The sequence below is a fragment of the Apium graveolens genome, chromosome 2 (assembly GCF_009905375.1).
Source record: "Apium graveolens cultivar Ventura chromosome 2, ASM990537v1, whole genome shotgun sequence".
Lineage (NCBI taxonomy): Eukaryota > Viridiplantae > Streptophyta > Magnoliopsida > Apiales > Apiaceae > Apium > Apium graveolens.
Window position 1 is genome coordinate 164,566,837 of NC_133648.1, and position 10,973 is coordinate 164,577,809.

A 10,973-nucleotide genomic window follows, 5' to 3' on the forward strand; every position below is an offset into this window, starting at 1 on the left:
CATCTGAATAACCAGTTAGATCAAACCCAGAATCTCTAGGATACTAAATGCCAAGTTTTGGTGTTCCCTTGAGATATCTGAAAATTCTATTAATAGCTATCAAGTGAGACTCTCTAGGATCAGCCTGAAATCTAGCACATAAACATGTAGCAAACATTATATCTGGCCTACTAGCTGTTAAGTACAGAAGTGAGCCAACCATGCCTCTATAGCTTGAAATATCCACAGACTTTTCAGTAGTGTTTAGTTCAAGCTTAGTTGCAGTGGCCATGGGAGTTTTTGCAGATGTGCAATCCATTAGATCAAACTTCTTTAAAAGATCAAAAATATATTTAGTTTGACTAATGAATATTCCATCACTAACTTGCTTAACTTGTAAACCAAGAAAGTAAGTTAGTTCTCCCATCATACTCATTTCATACTTACTTTGCATCAGTTTGGCAAACTTTTTACAAAGTTTCTCATCTGTAGAGCCAAAAATATTATCATCTACTAAATTTGAACAAGTATGCTAGAGCCATTAACATTTCTGAAAAATAAAGTTTTATCTACAGTACCTCTTGTGAAGTGATTTTCCAAAAGGAACTTTGATAAAGTGTCATACCAGACTTTAGGTGTTTGCTTCAGTCCATAAAGTGCTTTCAGTAGATAATAGACATACTCTGGAAAATTTGGATCTTCAAAGCCAGGAGGTTGACTAACATACACTTCTTCCTCCAAATCTCCATTCAGAAAGGCACTTTTGACATCCATTTGATAGAACTTGAAATTGGCATGGGCTGCATAGGCTAAGAAGATTCTGATGGCTTTAAGTCTTGCAACAGGAGCAAATGTTTCATCAAAATCTATTCCTTCTTGCTGGCAATAGCCTTTAGCAACCAATCTGGCTTTGTTCCTTACTACTATGCCATTTTCATCCATCTTGTTTCTGAATACCCATTTGGTGTCTATTGGATTCTTTCCTTTAGCCTTGGGTACCAGTTTTCATACTTTATTCCTTTCAAATTGGTTTAGCTAAAATCCAATCAGGATCTAACAAAGCTTCTTCTACCTTCTTTGGTTCTTCCTTTGACAGAAAGCTGCTGTATAGACATTCTTCTCGAGTTGCTCTTCTTGTTTGAACTCTAGAAGAAACATCACCAATAATCAGTTCAAAGGGGTGATCTTTTGTCCATTTCCTTGGTTGAGGTAGATTAGCTCTAGATGAAGAGACCTCAATGTTATCTTGATGTGTGATTGAGTTTTGATTGCTAAAAACTCCCCCTGAGTTTGTGGATCTTTGATTTGAGAAAGGGGTACTTTCTATGGGTGATCTGCCTTGACTTCCTGCTCCTTTTGATAACCCGACGGATGGTTAATTTTGAGTATCGACGGATAAGGCAGGTTGTCTACCGACGGATAACACAGATTGCCTTCCGACGGATGAAGCATTTTGCAACTCGACGGATGTTGAGTTTTGTGCTTCATTGGTGGAAGATTTGTCTGCATTATCCTTAGACACTGTTTCTTGATCACTCTCATCATCACTTTCATCACTGACCATCTCAACATTGTCGAATTTGAAGCTCTCATGGTTGTTAGGGCGAAAACACGCGCTAATATTCACGCAAGTATACGCGTTCGCAAGTAATATAGAATATTTTCTAGTTCGTTCCCTCAGAGACTCAGACTAAATTATTGTCTAATTAAACTCACTCACCAATGTATGATTACTTCTCAATGTTAAGATAATAACACTTAAAATTATTGATTAAATATTAACTATAATTAACTACTTAATTAACCACTTAACTAACACTTCAATTTATCAATAATAAAACACTCATGAGATCACAACTTCATTATTACTTCCTTCTATAGCCATTGTTATTACCTTTAGCATGTGACAGTGATGATATTAATCGAATAACACGAAACTGATAAAAGCCAACTTTCATTGTACTAATACCATTCTACCAAGCATCCACAATTAAGATAGAAGTTGAATAGTCATCAATTATGTTGAGTTCCTATATGTCTACAGAAATTGACAACACAACGATTTAAGCTCAAGTTATTCCTCTTGATTACATAGGGCAAATAAAACTGTTAGAGTTACCCACTAATCATGCTCAACGTACATGAACCTATGCTAGCATGGCAAGTTCTAAATCTCAAGATCCACCGTCGCTTCACAAGAGATTAACACCCTATCTTATATGTTCGCGACGCACATAAGACGAATACGCACAACCAATACTAGATATCATGCAATCATCACACACTAAAGTATTAAACAATTAACTAAAGAATTCCATAATAAATCCGTTGCAACCCCATGATCACGATTAGCCCATAATAGAACTTATCGCCATCATGGCTTCATATGAAATCATTACAAACAAACACAAGAAAATAATAACTAAACTAATTATATTAAAACAGAGTACGTCACAAGAGTAAATAAGTCAAAGCAAGAAAACTAGCATCCAACGTTACAACGAAACAAGAATCACAAGAAAATATGCTTCCTCTTCGTTGCGGTGTGCTAAATCGGTCTTCTTCCTTATCTCCTTCGCTTCTTGCGTAAAACACAATCTAAAACATAATCCCCTTAATACTCTCTGTGAAAACGTCTTAAATCTACCTATATAATAGTCCCATAAAACTCAGATTACATAGAAGTTGGAAGCCAAACAGAAGTAGAAGTCTAAAATAATTTATCTTTTTCTCCGACCCTGCGCGGCCACTCAGCATAGCTGAGCGGGCGCGCAGGTTGCTGCGCGGCCGCTCAGCATTGCTGCGCGGGCGCGCAGGCCTCTACTGGAAAAAATCCAGGTTTGCTCCGTTTCTTCGCCGTAATCTGCCCATTCCTTTCCTCTCGCAATGGTGAACACATGCCAAGGCTTATTCTTGATGATTCCTCCCCCGAAATGCAACTAATACCCTGAAATGCATAAACACTAGAAAAATGCATTAAATACACAAAATACTTGATTTCAAGACACCAATTTAAGCCATTTTAAGACGTTCTAGGTGGTATAAAATGCCACTTATCACACCCCCAAACTTAAATCGATGCTTGTCCTCAAGCGTCACAGACTCAAAAACAAATAAAAATATGCATGAATGCAATCTATATGAAAATGCAACGATCCCCCTTACTACAATTAACCAACCAAATTGTCACATCTCAACGAATGCAGTTAGACAACTAAAGATCAATAAACTCATGCAAACGGACATACAGCCAGAAACGTGGTGTGTGCAAATGCTTAACAGATATGCTTCGGAACTAGACCAATTACTATGACTAGACTATCCTCAAGGCAATCCTACGATTATACAAAGAATAAAAATTCTAGGCACAAAGTGATATACAACACTACAAGAACTCTGGAGCTTACTACGGAATCATGCTTTTTATTTACAACTCAAATGCTTATTTGACCGTGCAATGAGTGAGGTCCACAAAAGACTTATACAATGGTATCCATGTAACGAGCGTTAGGTTAGCGGATCCCAGACTCTGAAAGCCTTAGGTCACTAGGCACAAAGTCCCCTAAGAACTTAATAACTCGGATACCAAAGAGCCCACTCTTGATCAATTATGCAAAATTTATTTTTTTTTTAATAACTTCTGAGCAAGTGCGTTTCGCTCCATCTTGCTCAACCCTAGACTACTCGCAACATATGCGAGCCGGCTACTAGCCATTTGACGCCTAGCCACAACTAGCAACAACTTCCATATTTTTTTCTCCAAATTTTTTTCTTTTTTCATGTCTTTATCACTAAGAACCTATAATCGAATTCTAAGCATAATAAGTAGATTGACCTTGAAAATAACCAAATCATAACAACAATCTAGCCCTTACGCATTCTTTAAGACTTAGTGGACTTACAATTGTTTCTAGCATGTATATCAACCTACACAACTTAATATCACTTTAATGCTATCACTACACTCGCATCAATATCACAATTCAGTCGATAACTTATTGCAAAAGGGATCATGGTAAATGCATGAGCTACATGACATTCATAAAAAAAACTAAATGGCATAAATTATGCAACTATATGAACTAAACTATCATGAATATGCAACTAAATGACACACACACAATATTCCTTAACTACCACCCCCAAACTAAAAATCTTCAATGTCCTCAGTGAAAGTAGTAGAAAGGAACACAGGGTATACCTACTCGGAGTCATCATCATCATCACCCTCAGTGGGTGGAGTATCAGGCGGTGGGTATGCAGAGTCCTCACCAAAAACTGGCCACTGGATATCAGCTCCAAGGCCTCGAAAAGCAGTCCCTAACGCAAGGGTGAGCTCCTGAGCAAACCTGCTCTGCGTCTCATACATGGCATCCATCCGCCGTGAAAGCCTCATATACTGGGCATCACCCATCCCAGCACCCTCCTGAGCTCTCGAAGAACCAGCCTCACCACGCCCTGGCCTAGCCATAGTAGTACCTCGTGCTGGACGCCCTCCTGGAAGACGATAACCCAGCCCATGCTCCTCAGGCTCACCACCGGTCCACTCCTGCATCCCATTCAGAGTGCCAGAATCAATCGGAGCTGCTGGCAACTGCAACTGCTCATGAGCCGGCCAGTTCACTCCCACTGCTCGGCATAGCTTCATAACCGTGGATGCATAAGGGATGTTCATATGCTTTGCTCCCCTCAAAAACTTCAGAATTCCTTGGTAGATAAACTCACCAAGGTCCACATAGTACTCATCATGCAGAATTCCCCACAACAACTGTGCTCTCTCAACTGTGACCTCGTGTGCATGTGAAGAAGGCAAAATATTAGCACATATAAATGCATTCCATGCACGGGCATACCTGTTCATGGCGATCGCCGGAAAATGACGATACTCATTATTGCCTGGACTGCGGGTCCAAACTGTGCCCGGTCGACAGAGAGTCGCACAAATCAAATCCAAGTCAAAATCCTCAGCAGTCTTTTCATTCCAGTTCTCCTCCTTGGGCTTCCTCTCTCGCTGTCCAATCACACAGCGAATCGCCGCAGGATGATAATCAACCGTCAGCCCACGGACTACAGAAAACCCATTCTTTTCAGCCTTCGCGTTCGCGTAGAACTCGCGAACAACGCTCATCGGTACTGCTTCGGGTGACTCACATAAAGCTATCCACCCCTTCTCTGCAATCATGGGCAACAACTCACCATCCCTCCCTGATGGTAAAAACCCCCTCTCCTTCAGAATCGGCTTCCCCAACAGCCTAGTGTACTCCTCCTCCGCAGCTCTGTCAGTTAACCGAGGCCTTGCAGCAGTACCCCTCGATGAATCAGCAGTAGGAACTGTGCTGCTGCTGTCAATAGTGCGTGCTCTCTTGGGTGCCATTGATTCGTGAATAAAAGTGTCTAAGAACTGATTTTTGATGTTTGTGAGAGGTTTTAAGTGTAGGAAGTTTTGTGGGAGATATGTAGGATAGGTGTACGTATATATAGGGTGTGGATTAGATTAGGGTTTGGGAATTAAGGGATAAAATGATGGGGTAGTGGGAACAATTCGTGGGTTTATGGGCTAAAACTGTTTTTGTATTTTTGTTTGTTTTTTTTTTCTGAACTGTAAAAAATTTTCTGGAACTCGACCCCTGCGCGGCCGCTCAGCATAGCTGCGCGGGCGCGCAGAGGGTCTCTGGAAAAAAAAATTTTCAGCCCCTGTTTTCTGATTTTTTTGTGTTTTTGGATAGGTTATTAACTTCTAAGGGTTCCTGTAACAACAATTCATGGGTTGCCTCCCACGCAGCGCTTCTTTTTCGTCATTAGCTTGACGTTCCGTACCTTTCTCAAGTAGTCAACAAAATGGCACTAACCACCTCTCGGTTTGCCATGTCCCCATAGTAGTGCTTCAACCGCTGACCGTTAACCTTGAATGCTTGGTCCGAATCATTCTCAAAAATTTCCACCGCTCCATGTGGAAACACAGTTTTGACAATAAAAGGTCCAGACCACCTTGATTTCAACTTCCCAGGAAAAAGTCGGAGCCGAGAGTTGAATAAAAGGACTTGTTGCCCTGGCACAAATAACTTAGGATGTAGCTTCCTATCGTGCCACCTCTTCACCTTTTCCTTATACATTTTGTTATTCTCGTACGCTTGAAGTCGAAATTCATCAAGTTCATTAAGCTGAAGCATTCTTTTCTTACCAGCTGTATCTAAATCCAGGTTCAATTTCTTCAATGCCCTGTAGGCCTTATGCTCAAGCTCCGCCGGTAGATGACATCCCTTACCGTACACCAACTGAAACGGTGACATCCCAAGTGGAGTTTTGTATGCTGTTCTGTAAGCCCAAACAGCTTCATCGAGCTTTAAAGACCAATCCTTCCTTGACGGACAAACAACCTTCTCTAGAATACGCTTTATCTCTCTGTTAGACACTTCCGCTTGACTATTTGTTTGCGGATGATAGGCAGTAGCTACTCGATGATTCACATTATAACGCTGCATCATAGAAGTGAACTTACGGTTGCAAAAATGCGATCCTTCATCACTTATGATTACCCGAGGTGTTCCAAACCTTGTGAAAATTTGCTTATGAAGAAAATTTAGCACTGCCTTTGCATCATTTGTCGGTAAAGCTTTAACTTCGACCCATTTTGAGACATAATCGACTGCCAGCAAGATGTACTGATTATTACAAGACGCGATAAAAGGCCCCATGAAATCGATTCCCCACACATCAAAGACCTCGACTTCAAGCATCACATTTAATGGCATCTCATCCTTCCTTGACAAATTTCCCACTCTTTGGCAACAATCACACCTTAAAACAAACTGATGAGCATCCTTGAACAAAGTAGGCCAGAAAAAACCTGCTTGCAGAATACGAGCTGCCGTCTTCTCACCTCCATAGTGTCCACCATAAACCGTGGAATGGCAGTCTCGTAATATCCCCTCCGTCTCACAGAACGAGATACATCTCCTGATGATCTGGTTAGCTCCCTGTCTAAACAAATATGGTTCATCCCACATATACCACTTCACCTCATGCAGAAACTTCTTCTTTTGAGCGGATGTCAAATTAAGAGGCATTATATTGCTGACGAGATAGTTTACAATATCTGCAAACCATGGTTCTTCCTCCTGAATTGCAAACAACTGCTCATCCGGAAAAGATTCATTGATTAACGTCCTATCTTGTGAAGTAGAATCGGGATTCTCCAACCTAGAGAGATGGTCAGCTACTTGATTCTCAGTACCTTTTCTATCTTTGATCTCTAACTCAAATTCCTGAAGTAAAAGCACCCAACGAATGAGTCTCGGCTTCGAATCCTTCTTAGAAACCAGATAGCGAATAGCTGCATGATCAGTGAATACTGTTACTTTCGTACCAAGCAGATAAGATCAAAATTTCTCAAAGCCAAAGACTATAGCCAAAAGCTCCTTCTCAGTAGTGGTGTAGTTCAATTGGGCACCATTTAAAGTCTTACTCGCATAGTAGACCACATGGAAGAGATTTTTCTTGCGCTGTCCCAGAACTGCACCTACCGCATAATCACTCGCATCACACATCATCTCAAACGGTTCTGTCCAATCTGGTGTTGTAATAACTGGTGCAGTGATCAAACTCTTCTTGAGAGTCTCGAATGCTGCCAAACTTTCATCATCAAATTTGAACGGCACATCTTTCTCAAGCAAATTGCACAACGGCTTAGATATCTTTGAAAAGTCCTTGATGAATCGCCGATAAAAACCCGCATGACCAAGAAAACTACAGATTCCTTTCACAGAATTAGGTGGGGGAAGATTTTCAATGACTCCCACCTTGGCCTTGTCCACCTCCAGACCCTTGCTAGAGACCTTATGCCCAAGGATAATGCCTTCACGCACCATAAAATGATATTTCTCCCAATTAAGCACCAAATTAGTTTCCACGCATCTTTTGAGTACGGCGCGCAGATTATTCAAACATTCATCATATGAGTGTCCAAAGACGGAGAAGTCATCCATGAACACTTCGACGTTATTTCCAATCATGTCAGAGAATATAGCCATCATACATCTCTGAAAAGTGGCTGAGGCGCCACATAACCCAAACGAAACTCTGCGAAAAGCAAATGTGCCAAATGGACAAGTGAAGGTAGTCTTTTCCTGATCCTCTGGTGCAATACAAATCTAATTATACCTGGAATAACCATCCAGAAGACAAAAATACTCATGACCCGCCAATCTGTCAAGCATTTGATCAATAAATGGAAGGGGGAAGTGATCCTTCCTTGTGGCTTTGTTCAATTTTCTATAATCCATGCATACTCTCCATCCTGTAACTGTTCGAGTAGGGATGAGCTTATTCTTTTCATTTGCGACCACAGTGATACCTCCCTTCTTAGGTACACATTGTACGGGGCTCACCCACGAGCTGTCAGAAATAGGATAAATGATGCCTGCATCTAGCCATGTCAGAATTTCTTTCTTCACCACCTCCTTCATGATGGGATTCAGTCTTCGCTGCTGTTCCACAGTTGGCTTACTACCTTCCTCTAGCAGAATTTTATGCATACAATATGAAGGACTTATCCCCTTGATGTCTGCTATGGTCCATCCTATAGCCGATTTGAATTCTCTTAAAATCCTTAAGAGCTTGTCTTCCTCACTACCTGAAAGGTAAGATGAAATAATAACAGGTAACTTAGATGAATCACCTAAAAAAGCATACCTCAAGTGTTCAGGTAATGGTTTGAGCTCCAAGGTAGGTGCTTCCTCTATTGATGGTTTGAGCTTCCCTTCAGCATTCTTAAGGTCAGAAGTACCAAGAGATTCAAATGGTATGTCCAGCTTTCGCTTCCATGGAGAAGCGTTCAGATATTGTAATTGCTCGTTGCTATCTTCATCATCGCTGTCAAAATCCCCCACTAAGGCCTTTTCCAATGCATCAGACATTAGCATGTGATCGAGTTCCGAAGTAATCGCAGTATCAATCACATCCACTTTTAAGCACTCCTCATCTTCTATAGGGAATTTCATTACCTTGAATACATTGAAGGTCACATCCTGATCTTGGACCCGCATAGTAAGTTCACCTTTTTGCACATCTATCAAGGTACGGCCAGTAGCCAAGAAAGGCCTTCCCAAGATTATGGGAATCTTCTTATCTTCCTCAAAATCCAGAATAACAAAATCTACTGGAAAGAAGAGCTTATCCACCTTGACGAGCACATCCTCAACTATGCCCCTTGGGTAAGTAATGGAACGGTCAGCCAATTGTAACGACATGTATGTGGGTTTTGGATCAGGCAGATCCAGCTTTTTAAAGATCGACAATGGCATCAGATTAATGCTTGCTCCCAAATCACAAAGGCACTTGTCAAAATTTAGATTGCCAATGGTGCAAGGAATGGTGAAGTTTCCTGGATCTTTCAGTTTTGGTGGTAACTTTTGCTGCAGAACAGCGCTGCATTCTTCTGTGCGAGCAACGGTTTCAAGGTCATCCAGTTTCACCTTCCTTGCAAGAATAGTCTTCATAAACTTCGCATAACTAGGCATTTGTTCCAGAGCCTCAGCGAAAGGTATATTGATGTGAAGTTTCTTGAACACCTCCAGAAACTTCCCGAACTGTCTATCCAACTTTTGTTGCTGCAATCTCTTAGGAAAAGGTGGTGGAGGATAGAGCTGTTTCTCCCCTGTATTAGCCTCAGGCAGAGTGTGTTCAACAGTAGTCTTCCTTGGTTCCGCCGCTTTCTCCTTTTGCTTAGATTCTTCATCTCTAACTTCAGCTTCGACTTCCTTTGCCTTTTCAGCATCAGCCACTTTTCCAGACCTTAAGGTAATAGCCTTGACTTGCTCTTTAGCTTCCTTCCTGCCTGGTACTTCCGTGTCACTGGGAAGAGTGCCAGGTTGACGATTGAGCACTGCATTGGCTAATTGACCGATTTGATTTTCCAAGGTCTTGATAGAAACCGCCTAACTCTTGCACAACAGCTTAAGTTCCTCAAAATCAGCACTAGTGGGTGCAACTGTACTTCCCTGTTGAGGATATGATTGCCTTGTAGCATACTGTTGTGGTTGCTGGAATCCAGGTGGGTTAAACTGTTTGCTCACTCTTTGCTGATATGGTGGCTGAATAGCATTCTGATTATTCCCCCAGCTGAAATTTGGATGATTTCTGTTATTAGGATGATAGGTCGCCGGCACAGGCTGCTGTTGTCGCTGATAATTATTCACATACTGAACAGATTCGTTGACAAGAGAACACTGATCCATAGCATGAGAACCTGCACAAAGCTCACAAACCATAGCTATTTGATTAACTCCATACGTAGCCAGAGAATCAACCTTTATTGATAGCGCTTGGAGCTGGGCTGCAATAGCGGTGGCTGCATCAACTTCCAGAATACCTGCTACCTTGCCTGACGTCATCCTCTGAGTTGGGTTTTGATGCTCATTTGCAGCCATCGTCTCTATAAGATTATACGCCTCAGTATAGCTTTTAGCCCATAAGGCTCCTCCAGCTGCTACATCGAGCATGGGCCGAGATTGGGCCCCCAAACAATTATAGAAACCAGTGATCACCATCCAATCCGGCATTCCATGATGTGGACATTTTCTCAACATTTCCTTGTAGCGTTCCCAAGCCTCGCACATAGATTCTGTAGGTTGCTGCGCAAACTGAGTAAGAGCACTCCTCATAGCAGCAGTCTTTGCCATTGGATAAAACTTCACCAGAAACTTTTGCGCAAGATCTTGCCACGTAGAGATGGACCCAGCTGGTTCAGAATGTAACCAGTCTTTAGCCTTATCCCTCAGTGAGAATGGGAAAAGCCTCAACTTGATAGCCTCATCAGTCACGCCATTATACTTCAAAGTGTTGCAGATCTCGACAAAATTCCTTATGTGCATGTTAGGGTCTTCAGTTGCCGCTCCTCCAAAAGAAACAGAATTCTGCACCATCTGAATAGTGCCCGGCTTGATTTCAAAGGTGTTAGCTTGAATAGTCGGATGAAGGATGCTTGACTGAATGTC

The 10,973-nt window shown here is 41.6% G+C and overlaps 1 non-coding gene across 1 annotated transcript; it reads left to right on the top strand.

Annotated features, from left to right (window-relative positions):
- The first annotated feature begins 10,536 nt into the window (after positions 1-10,536).
- On the top strand, positions 10,537-10,643 carry LOC141709532 (small nucleolar RNA R71). The gene has a single exon (XR_012570103.1). It is a non-coding gene; the product is annotated as a small nucleolar RNA R71 (small nucleolar RNA).
- The last annotated feature ends 330 nt before the right edge of the window (positions 10,644-10,973 follow it).